Here is a 10,657-nt window from a genome sequence, read left to right on the forward strand (position 1 = left end):
CTGCCGGGACTTCTCCCGTCTTTTTTTTCTCGCGGCGGGAGAAGTAGATTGAAGCCAGTTGATTAGGGTATTTAGCTGTTAACTAAAAGTTCGTGGGAGATGTATCCCTCCAATCTAGTGAGGATTTAGCTTAATTAAAGTGTTTGATTTGCATTCAATTGATGTAAGATATGGTCTTGCAATCCTTATTAGGCAGGGGTTAAGTAAAATTATACTTGCTTAGGGCTTTGAAGGCTCTTGGTCTGATTTAACCTAAACCCCTATAGTAGAATAAAGAATGCTGGTGTAAGAGGTAGGAGTATTGTGGATAATACGATTGCTGTTGGTAAAAGGGTTATTTGTTTTGTGGAGTGAAATTGTCATTTTATTTTCATGTTATTGGTAGAGGGGAATAAGGTTAATGCTGTGGAATAGGTGAGGCATATATAGAAATATAGGTTGAGTAGAGCTGTGATGGCTATGAGGGTTGGTAGGGTGAGGGTATCATTTTTTATTAATTCTTGAATAATTATTCATTTGGGCATAAACCCTGTGAGTGGAGGAAGCCCTCCTATGGAGAGTAGGGTGAGTATAGTAAAGGTTGTTATAACAGGTATTGCATATCATGTTTGGGATAGTAGTAGTGTGGTGGTGGTGGAATTTTGGATAAGTAGCATAAATATGGTGAAGGTTATTATAATGTAAATTAATAGGTTTAGTAGGGTGAGGGCTGGATTATACAATAGAATAGCAGTTATTCATCCTATGTGGGCAATTGATGAGTAGGTTACAATTTTTCGGAGTTGTGTTTGATTTAGTCCACCTCAGCCTCCGATTAGGATGGATAGGAAAGATATAGTAATTACTAGGTGTAGATTGATTGATGGTGAAATTTGATAGAGGATTGAAATGGGTGCAAGTTTTTGTCATGTAAGTAGAATTAGTTCTGTGGTTAGGGGAACACCTTGTGTAACTTCTGGTACTCAAAATTGGAAGGGGGATAGTCCTAGTTTAATGGCTAGGGTTATTGTTATCAGGATGGATGCTGTTGGGTCGAATAATTTTATGATAGTTCATTGACTGGAGTGTATTAGGTTAATAATAATTGCTAGTATGAGTAGTGTGGATGCTGTGGTTTGTGTTAGAAAATATTTGGTTGAGGCTTCTGTGGCTCGAGGATTAGGTTTTTTTAATTATGATGAGAATGTTGGCCATCATATTTATTTCTAATCCAATTCAGGCGAATAATCAATGAGAGCTAATGGTTACAATTGTTGTGCTTAGGGTGAGGGTTGTCAGTAGGATGATGGAGATGAATGGGTTAATTAGTATGGGAAGGATATGAACAAACATTTTCGGGGTATGGGCCCGATAGCTTATTTAGCTGACCTTACTATAGATTACGGTGTGATATGGTAGCACGGAGAATTTTGACTTCTTAAGGGTAGGTTCAATTCCTATTATTCTAGAAATAAGAGGATTTAAACCTCTATTATTTACTCTATCAAAGTAATTATTTTGTCAGACATATTTCTTATGTTTATGTTTGAGGGGGGATACCTGCTGTTATAATGGGTAGTGAGACGTGTCATATACAGAGGGCTAGTGTTAGTGGGGGAAAGTTTTTTCAGAGTAGGTGTATTAGTTGGTCATATCGGAATCGGGGATAGGATGCTCGGATTCATAGGAAGAATATTGTTAACAGTAGAGATTTGACAATTAGGTTTGTTGTGCATAGTTCTGGCATGTAAGGGTCATGGAATGTGCCTAGAAATAAGATAGTTGTAAATATGTTTATTATGATAATATTAGCATATTCTGCTAGGAAGAACAGGGCGAAAGGGCCTGCTGCGTATTCTACATTAAAGCCAGATACGAGTTCTGATTCTCCTTCTGTAAGGTCGAAGGGGGCTCTGTTAGTTTCTGCCAAGGTAGAGATAAATCATATTATGGCTAATGGTCATGAGGGGAAGAGCAATCATAATTTTTCTTGTGTAGTGGTTAGTGTGGATAAGGTGAAGGAGCCGTTTATCAGGAGTACTGATAGGAGAATAATGGCTAATGTTACTTCATATGAGATTGTTTGTGCTACTGCTCGTAGTGCTCCGATCAAGGCATATTTTGAGTTAGAAGCTCATCCAGACCATAGGATAGAGTAGACAGCTAGGCTGGATATTGCTAGTATGAATAGTGCTCCTAGGTTTATGTTGATGAGGGGGTGTGGTATAGGTAGGGGAGCTCATATCGTGAGGGCTAAGGTTAGTGCAAGTACGGGTGCGATGATGGATATGGTGGTGGAGGGTGTGGCTGGTCGTAAAGGTTCTTTGGTAAATAGTTTGATTGCATTGGCGAAAGGTTGTAATAAGCCATGTGGACCTACGATGTTTGGTCCTTTTCGGAGTTGTATGTAGCCTAGGATTTTGCATTCTACTAATGTTAGAAATGCTACAGCTAAAAGGATAGGAAGGATGAGTGTTAAAATGTTAATTATAAACATTTGTTGAGGAGAGGATTTGAACCTCTGGGTATAAAGGCTTAAGTTTTATGCAATTGCCGTACTCTAACACCCCAACAAAGCCCTGGTTTCGGGCAGAGTATATTTGAGCTAATTTATTAGGTTGAGACTGGATCACTAATTGTTTGAAGGCGCTTTTTTGAAGTTGGCCTTATTTCTTTTGTCCTTTCGTACTGGGAGAAATGCGTAATAGATAGAAACCGACCTGGATTGCTCCGGTCTGAACTCAGATCACGTAGGACTTTAATCGTTGAACAAACGAACCCTTAATAGCTGCTACACCATTAGGATGTCCTGATCCAACATCGAGGTCGAAAACCCTATTGTCGATATGGACTCTAGAATAGGATTGCGCTGTTATCCCTAGGGTAACTTGTTCCGTTGATCAAAATTTTGGATCAATAAGTGATACTATACTTTGGCCAGTAGGCCTAGGTTTTAATCACTCGGAGGGTTTTTTGTACTCCGAGGTCACCCCAACCGAAATTGTCAACCCATATAAAACTTTGTTATCCCTTGGTGGTATTATTTTGTGATTTTTGGGTTGATTAATTAAAACTCCATAGGGTCCTCTCGTCTTATTGTATTATCCCCGCCTCTTCACGGGGAGGTCAATTTCACTGATTAAAAGTAAGAGAAAATAAAACCCTCGTGTGGCCATTCATACAAGTCCTTATTTAGAGAACAAGTGATTATGCTACCTTTGCACGGTCAAGATACCGCGGCCGTTTAACGATTAGTCACTGGGCAGGAAGTGCCTCTAATACTAGTTATGCTAGAGGTGATGTTTTTGGTAAACAGGCGGGGTTTGTGTTTGCCGAGTTCCTTTTACTTTTTTAAATCTTTCCTTGGTGCACGCCTGTGTTGGGTTAACAGTGTATTTAATAAATAACTTAGTGTTGGGTTATATTTATTGACTGTTAATTATCAGTATAATATCAGTTACTGATATAAGCTTGTGTGAGGAGAAAGTTTTTCTTGTTACTCATATTAACAGTATTACTTCTATAATTAAATAGATTAGTCCAATAATCAGGCTAGGAGTTATTTTATCTATTGTTGGAATTAAAACTTATTTTTGTTGTTGAGCTTGAACGCTTTCTTAATTGGTGGGTGCTTTTAGGCCAACTATGGTTTAAGTTTTATGTTACTCTCTAGTAAAGGTTGTATCCATTTCTAAAAAGCTGTACCTTTTTAGACTAACAATTAAACATACGTTGAAACTTGATGTGGTTTTTAGTATTGTTTAATGTTGAACTGAAATTCCTTTCTTGGACAACCAGCTATCACCAGGCTCGTTAGGCTTTTCACCTCTACTTATAAGTCTTCTCACTATTTTGCCACATAGATGAGTTTGTTCTAATTACTGCTTGTAAGTAGCTCGTCTGGTTTCGGGTAATTTAACTTAAGGTCTCTTTGCTAAATTATTACTAGTTAAGTCACTATTCAAAAGGTACAAGGGGTAAGCTTTGCTTTTTTTTACTTTTAATAATTCTTTCATCTTTCCCTTACGGTACTTTCTCTATAGCACCATTGATAATTAAGTTTCTATCTCCTATACTTTAAATGTATGGTGAATGTTTTATTTGATTAACTTATAGTAGTAGCGATGTAGGGGGTATGGGCTAGATATAGTTCAAGATGTGCACAAGTTGTGAAATCTTCTAGGTGTAAACTAGATGCTTTGTTTAAGCTACATCTTGTTTTATCCAAGCACACCTTCCGGTATGCTTACCTTGTTACGACTTGTCTCCTCTTGTATACTTGCTTAGCATGGGTTAGTGATCTGGGGCTTTGCTATGGTACTTGAGGAGGGTGACGGGAGGTGTGTGCATGCTTCATGGCCTTATTCAATTAAGCATTTTATTCTTTTTTTTTTTCCTCATTCTTTTTTTTGTTTTTTTTTAAACATCTTTATTGGGGTATAATTGCTTTACAATGGTGTGTTAGTTTCTGCCCCATAACAAAGTGAATCAGTTATACATATACATATGTTCCCATATGTCTTCCCTCTTGTGTCTCCCTCCCTCCCACCCTCCCTATCCCACCCCTCCAGGCTGCCACAAAGCACCGAGCCAATATCCCTGTGCCATGCAGCTGCTGCCCACTAGCTATCTACTTTACTACGTTTGTTAGTGTGTATATGTCCATGACTCTCTCTCGCCCTGTCACAGCTCACCCTTCCCCCTCCCCATATCCTCAAGTCCATTCTCCAGTAGGTCTGTGTCTTTATTCCTGTCTTACCCCTAGGTTCTTCATGACATTTTTTTTTCTTAAATTCCATATATATGTGTTAGCATATGGTATTTGTCTTTTTCTTTCTGACTTACTTCACTCTGTATGACAGACTCTAGGTCTATCCATCTCATTACAAATAGCTCAATTTCGTTTCTTTTTAAGGCTGAGTAATATCCCATTGTATATATGTGCCACATCTTCTTTATCCATTCATCCGATGATGGGCACTTAGGTTGTTTCCATCTCCAGGCTATTGTAAATAGAGCTGCAATGAACATTTTGGTACATGACTCTTTTTGAATTTTGGTTTTCTCAGGGTATATGTCCAGTAGTGGGATTGCTGGGTCATATGGTAATTCTATTTGTAGTTTTTTAAGGAACCTCCATACTGTTCTCCATAGTGGCTGAACCAATTCACATCCCCGCCAGCAGTGCAAGAGTGTTCCCTTTTCTCCACACCCTCTCCAGCATTTATTGTTTCTAGATTTTTTGATGATGGCCATTTTGACTGGTGTGAGATGATATCTCATTGTAGTTTTCATTTGCATTTCTCTAATGATTAATGATGTTGAGCATTCTTTCATGTGTTTGTTGGCAGTCTGTATATCTTCTTTGGAGAAATGTCTATTTAGGTCTTCTGCCCATTTTTGGATTGGGTTGTTTGTTTTTTTGTTATTGAGCTGCTTGTAAATTTTGGAGATTAATCCTTTGTCAGTTGCTTCATTTGCAAATATTTTCTCCCATTCTGAGGGTTGTCTTTTGGTCTTGTTTATGGTTTCCTTTGCTGTGCAAAAGCTTTGAAGTTTCATTAGGTCCCATTTGTTTATTGTTGTTTTTATTTCCATTACTCTAGGAGGTGGGTCAGAAAAGATCTTGCTGTGATTTATGTCATGGAGTGTTCTGCCTATGTTTTCCTCTAAGAGTTTGATAGTTTCTGCCCTTACATTTAGGTCTTTAATCCATTTTGAGCTTATTTTTGTGTATGGTGTTAGGGAGTGATCTAATCTCATACTTTTACATGTACCTGTCCAGTTTTCCCAGCACCATTTATTGAAGAGGCTGCCCTTTCTTTTTTTTTTTTTTTTTTTTTTTTTTGCGGTACGCGGGCCTCTCACCGTTGCAGAGCACAGGCTCCGGATGCGCAGGCTCAGCCGCTCCGCGGCATGTGGGATCTTCCCAGACCGGGGCACGAACCCATGTCCCCTGCATCGGCAGGCAGACTCTCAACCACTGCGCCACCAGGGAAGCCCTGTCCTTTCTTCACTATACATTCCTGCCACCTTTATCAAAGATAAGGTGTCCATATGTGTGTGGGTTTATCTCTGGGCTTTCTATCCTGTTCCATTGATCTATCTTTCTGTTTTTGTGCCAGTACCATACTGTGTTGATTACTGTAGCTTTGTAGTATAGTCTGAAGTCAGGGAGCCTGATTCCTCCAGCTCCTTTTTTCGTTCTCAAGATTGCTTTGGCTATTCGGGGTCTTTCGTGTTTCCATACAAATTGTTCTAGTTCTGTGAAAAATGCCAGTGGTAGTTTGATAGGGATTGCATTGAATCTATAGATTGCTTTGGGTAGTAGAGTCATTTTCACACTGTTAATTCTTCCAATCCAAGAACATGGTATATCTCTGCGTCTATTTGTATCATCTTTAATTTCTTTCATCAGTGTCTTATAATTTTCTGCATACAGGTCTTTTGTCTCCTTAGGTAGGTTTATTCCTAGATATTTTATTCTTTTTGTTTCAATGGTAAATGGGAGTGTTTTCTTGATTTCACTTTCAGATTTTTCATCACTAGTATATAGGAATGCCAGAGAATTCTGTGCATTAATTTTGTATCCTGCTACTTTACCAAATTCATTAATTAGCTCTAGTAGTTTTCTGGTAGCATCTTTAGGATTCTCTATGTATAGTACCATGTAATCTGCAAACAGTGACAGCTATACTTTTTCTTTTCCGATTTGGATTCCTTATATTCCTTTTCTTCTCTGATTGCTCTGGCTAAAACTTCCAAAACTATGTTGAATAAGAGTAGTGAGAGTGGGAAACCTTGTCTCGTTCCTGATCTTAGTGGAAATGCTTTCAGTTTTTTACCATTGAGGACGATGTTGGCTGCGGGTTTGTCATATATGGTCTTTTCTGTGTTGAGGAAAGTTCTCTCTATGCCTACTTTCTGCAGGGTTTTTATCATAAATGGGTGTTGAATTTTGTTGAAAGCTTTCTCTGCAACTATTCAGATGACGATAGGTTTTTCTCCTTCAATTTATTAATATGGTGTATCACGTTGATTGATTTGCATATATTGAAGACACTTTGCATTCCTGGAATAAACCCCACTTGATCATGGTGTATGATCCTTTCAATGTGCTCTTGGATTCTGTTTGCTAGTATTTGGTGAGGACTTTTACATCTATGTTCATCAGTGATACTGGCCTGTAATATTTTTTCTTTCTGACATCTTTCTCTGGTTTTGGCATCAGGGTGATGGTATTCTCGTAGAATGCGTTTGGGCGTGTTCCTCCCTCTGCTATATTTTGGAAGAGTTTGAGAAGGATAGTTATTAACTCTTCTCTAAATCTTTGATAGAATTCGCCTGTGAAGCCATCTGGTCCTGGGCTTTTGTTTGTTGGAAGATTTTTAATCACATTTTCAATTTCAGTGCTTGTTATTGGTCTGTTCATATTTTCTGTTTCTTCCTGATTCAGTCTTGTCAGGTTGTGTGTTTCTAAGAATTTGTCCATTTCTTTCAGGTTGTCCATTTTATTGGCATAGAGTTGCTTGTAATAATCTCTCATGATGTTTTGTATTTCTGCAGTGTCAGTTTTTACTTCTCCTTTTTCATTTCTAATTCTATTGATTTGAGTCTTCTCTCTTTTTTTCTTGATGAGTCTGGCTAATGATTTATCAATTTTGTTTATCTTCTTAAAAAACAGCTTTTAGTTTTATTGATCTTTGCTATCATTTCCTTCATTTCTTTTTCATTTATTTCTGATGTGATCTTTATGATTTCTTTCCTTCTGCTAACTTTGTTTTTTTTTTTTGTTGTTGTTCTTCTTTCTCTAATTGCTTTAGGTGCAAGGTTAGGTTGTTTATTCGAGATGTTTCCTGTTTCTTGAGGTAGCATTGTATTGCTATAAACTTCCCTCTTAGAACTGATTTTGCTGCATCCCATAGGTTTTGGTTTGTCGTGTCTACACTGTCATTTGCTTCTAGGTATTTTTTCATTTCCTCTTTGATTTCTTCAGGGATCACTTCTTTATTAAGTAGTGTATTGTTTACCCTCCATGTGTTTGTATTTTTTACCAATCTTTTCCTGTAATTGATATCTAGTCTCATAGCGTTGTGGTTGGAAAAGATACTTGATACAATTTCAATTTTCTTAAATTTACCAAGGCTTGATTTGTGACCCCAGATATGATCTATCCTGGAGAATGTTCCATGAGCACTTGAGAAAAATGTGTATTCTGTTGTTTTTGGATGGAATGTCCTATAACTATCAACTAAGTCCATCTTGTTTAATGTATCATTTAAAGCTTGTGTTTCCTTATTTATTTTCATTTTGGATGATCTGTCCATGGGTGAAAGTGGGGTGTTAAAGTCCCCTACTATGAATGTGTTACTGTCGATTTCCCCTTTTATGGCTCTTAGTATTTGCCTGATGTATTGAGGTGCTCCTATGTTGGGCGCATAAATATTTGTAATTGTTATATCTTTTTCTTGGATTGATCCCTTGATCATTATGTAGTTTCCTTCTTTGTCTTTTCTAATAGTCTTTATTTTAGAGTCTATTTTGTCTGATATGTGAATTACTACTCCAGCTTTCTTTTGGTTTCCATTTGCATGGAATATCTTTTTCCATCCTCTTACTTTCAGTCTATATGTGTCTCTAGGTCTGAAGTGGGTCTCTTTTAGACAGTCTATATATGGGTCTTGTTTTTGTATCCATTCAGCCAGTCTGTGTCTTTGGTGGAAGCATTTAATCATTTACCTTTAACATAATTATCAATATGTATGTTCCTAGTCCCATTTTCTTGATTGTTTTGGGTTTGTTATTGTAGGTTTTTTCCTTCTCTTGTGTCTTATGCCTAGAGACATTCCTTTAGCCTTTGTTGTAAGGTGGTTTGGTGGTGCTGAATTCTCTTAGCTTTTGTTTGTCTGTAAAGTGTTTACTTTCTCTGTTGAATCTTAATGAGATCTTGCTGGGTAAATTAATCTTTGTTGTAGGTTTTTCCCTTTCATCACTTTAAATATGTCTTGCCACTCCCTTCTGGCTTGCAGAGTTTCTGCTGAAAGGTCAGCTGTTAACCTTATGGGGATTCCCTTGTGTGTTATTTGTTGCTTTTCCCTTGCTGCTTTTAATATGTTTTGTTTGTATTTAATTTTTGATAGTTTGATTAATATGTATCTTGGCATGCTTCTCCTTGGATTTATCCTGTATGGGACTCTCTGTGTTTCCTGGAACTTATTGACTATTTCCTCTCCCATATTAGTGAAATTTTCAACTATAATCTCTTCAAATATTTTCTCAGTCCCTTTCCTTTTTCTCTTCTTCTTCTGGGACCCCTATAATTCGAATGTTGGTGCCTTTAATGTTTTTCCAGAGCTCTTTGAGACTGTCCTCATTTATTTATTTATTTTAATTCTTCTCTGTGGTAATTATTTCCACTATTTTATCTTCCATCTCACTTATCCATTCTTCTGCCTCAGTTATTCTGCTATTGATTCCTTCTAGAGAATTTTTAATTTCACTTATTGTGTTGTTCATCATTGTTTGTTTGCTCTTTAATCATCTTTACTTTCATTACTCTGAATTCTTTTTCAGGTAGACTGCCTATTTCCTCTGCATTTGTTTTGCCTGGTGGGTTTTTACCTTGGTCCTTCAACTGCTGTGTATTTCTCTGTGTTCTCATTTTGCTTAACTTACTGTGTTTGGGGTCTCCTTTTCACAGGCTGCAGTTTCATAGTTCCCATTGTTGTTGGTTTCTGCCCCCAGTTGGTAAGGCTGGTTCGCTTGTTGTATAGGGTGCCTAGTTAAGGGAACTGTTGATTGTGATTTGGTGAATGAGGCCATATCTTGTCTTTCTGGTGGGCATGACCAAAACCAGTGGTGTATTTTGGGGTGTCTGTGAGTTTGTTATGGTTTTAGGCAGCATCTCTGCTAATGGGTGTGGTTGTCTTCCTGTCTTACTAGTTGTTTGACTTAAGGTGTCCAGCACTGTAGCTTGCTTGTCATTGAGTGTAGCTGGGTCTTAGCATTGAGAAGGAGATTTGTTGGAGATATTTTGCCATTTGATATTACATGGAGCTGGGAGGTCTCTTGTGAACAAATATCCTGAACTCGGCTCTCCAACCTCACAGGCACAGGCATGACACACATCCAGAACATGTAGACCCTGTCAGACACACGGCTCAAAAGAAAAGGGAGAAAAAAGGAAAGAAAGAAAGAAACTAAAGTTATTAAAATAATTAAAAAGTGATAAAAAATAGAATAAACATAAAAGAAAGAAAGAAAAGAGCAACCAAACCCCCCCCCAAAAAAACAATCTACCTATGATAACAAACACTAAAACCTATTCTAAAAAGAAAAAATAAAAATACGGACAGAGAGAACCCTAGGAGTAATGGTAAAAGCAAAGCTATACAGACAAAATCACACAAAGAAGTATACACATACACACTCCAGAGAAGAGAAATAGGAAAAACAACAACAACAACAAATATATATATATATATATATATATATATATATATATAAAGAAGAGAGGACCCAAATCAATAAACAAATCTACCAATGTTAATAAGCTCCAAATACTAAACTAAGATAAAACATAAAACTAGAAACAAATTAGATGCAGAAAGCAAACCCCAAGTCTACAGTTGCTCCCAAAGTCCACTGCCTCAATTTTTGGATGATTCATTGTCTATTC

Source organism: Delphinapterus leucas, chromosome 18, assembly GCF_059928025.1.
Source record: "Delphinapterus leucas isolate spDelLeu-1000000601 "Yukka" chromosome 18, BTC_Dleu_Yukka2, whole genome shotgun sequence".
Classification (NCBI taxonomy): Eukaryota; Metazoa; Chordata; class Mammalia; order Artiodactyla; family Monodontidae; genus Delphinapterus; species Delphinapterus leucas.